The sequence below is a fragment of the Phaenicophaeus curvirostris genome, chromosome W, assembly GCF_032191515.1.
Source record: "Phaenicophaeus curvirostris isolate KB17595 chromosome W, BPBGC_Pcur_1.0, whole genome shotgun sequence".
NCBI lineage: Eukaryota > Metazoa > Chordata > Aves > Cuculiformes > Cuculidae > Phaenicophaeus > Phaenicophaeus curvirostris.
Genome location: NC_091430.1, coordinates 3,881,264 through 3,882,848, shown reverse-complemented (window position 1 = coordinate 3,882,848; position 1,585 = coordinate 3,881,264). Strand labels below are relative to the sequence as shown.

At 46.9% G+C, this 1,585-nt stretch overlaps 1 long non-coding RNA gene across 1 annotated transcript in view; it reads right to left on the bottom strand.

Moving 5' to 3' along the window:
- The window catches only part of LOC138732952 (uncharacterized), a 212,084-nt gene that overhangs the window by 9,216 nt on the left and 201,283 nt on the right, over window positions 1–1,585 (bottom strand). The gene's annotated exons all lie outside the window — the stretch shown is intronic.

Here is a 1,585-nt window from a genome sequence, read left to right as displayed (position 1 = left end):
TGAGTCTTCTCCAGCGCTGAATAAAGTGTACCTGCCTTAATGGTTAAATTAAACTATTAAGCGCAAGTTTCTTTGTTTCAAACAAATCGCCATTCTCATCGAAAAAGACAAGCCCCATACCATCCTTTGGTGATTCACTATAGGCCATGTTTCCACAGATCCAACATAAACCTTCAGACACTTCCCACCCAATGTCTTTCGGAAGGCTCAGGGTCCAGTTCTGCTTCTCTATTCGCAATCTCTGAACCCCACTTAACCCAACCATTTAAGTTTCCTTTTAAGGCATTGCCGGCAGAACTTCGCAACGATAAATTCCACTGGCTACGTCTTTTCGGAGCCACTGATTTTTCCCAAAGAGGTCTGTTTCTTGAGATTCCCATGGCCATTGTTCCCCCATGTTTGTCTCTCCACAAACGCAGCAATTGGTAACACTTAATGCCTCTGCAATATTTTCCACGAAGTTAATAATTTCTGGGTGACCGCTGGGATTTCAAACTTGGCCCATTTTCAGTTTTCTGTAAAAAGAGTTCTACAAACAACTGGGAGAAGTCTCAAGATCGCTAGTTCTTATCTTGTGGGAGACTTCAGTCTTCTGGATGTCTGCTGGAAGTACAATACAGCAGAGAGGAACCAGTCTAGGAGGTTCCTGGAGTGTGTGGAAGACGACTTCCTCACACAACTGGTGAAAGAGCTGACAAGGGAAGGCGCCCTCCTGGGCCTGCTGTTTGTGAACAGAGAAGGCCTTGGCAGAGGATGTGAAGGTTGGAGGACGCCTGGGACAAAGCGATCATGAGTTGATAGGGTTTTCAGTTCTAGGTGAGGTGAGGAGAGGGGTTAGAAGAACAGTGACATTAAACTTCCAGAGGGCAGACTTTGGACAGTTCAGAAGGCTGGTTGGCAAAGTCTCATGGGAGACAGTCCTTAAGGGCAAGGGAGCCCATGAGGGCTGGGTGCTCTTCAAAAAGGAAATCCTTGCAGCTCAGGAGCAAGCCGTCCCCATGTTTCGGAAAAAAAGCCGGCAGGGGAAAAAAACTGCTTGGTTGAGTAGGGAGATATAGGTGGACATCAAAAAGAAGAAGAATGTCCATGAACTATGGAAGAAGGGACAGGCGTCTTTGAAGGACTGTCGGGAGGAAGTGAGATTGTGCAGAGGAAAAATCCGGAGGGCTAAAGCCCAACTAGAGCACAGATTGGCCAAGTCGGTGAAAGATAACAAAAAATCTTTCAATAAATGCATTAACAGTAAAAGGAGGACCAGGGAAAATCTTCAGTCCCTATTGGATGCAAATGGAACAACTGTGACAAAGGACGAGGACAAGGCTGAGGTACTTAATGACTTCTTTGCCTCAGTCTTTAATAGTAAGGAAAGTTGTTCCCTGTGTGTACACACCCAGGAGTCAGATGAGCAGAATGAGGCTCCCATGATCCAAGAGGAGGCGGTTAGAGACTTGCTTGTCCAGCTAGACACCCACAAGTCCATGAGGCCAGATGGGATCCACCCAAGGGTATTAAAGGAGCTGGCGGATGTGCTTGCCAAACCCCTTTCCATCATCTTCCAACAGTCCTGGCTGACTGGGGAAGTTCC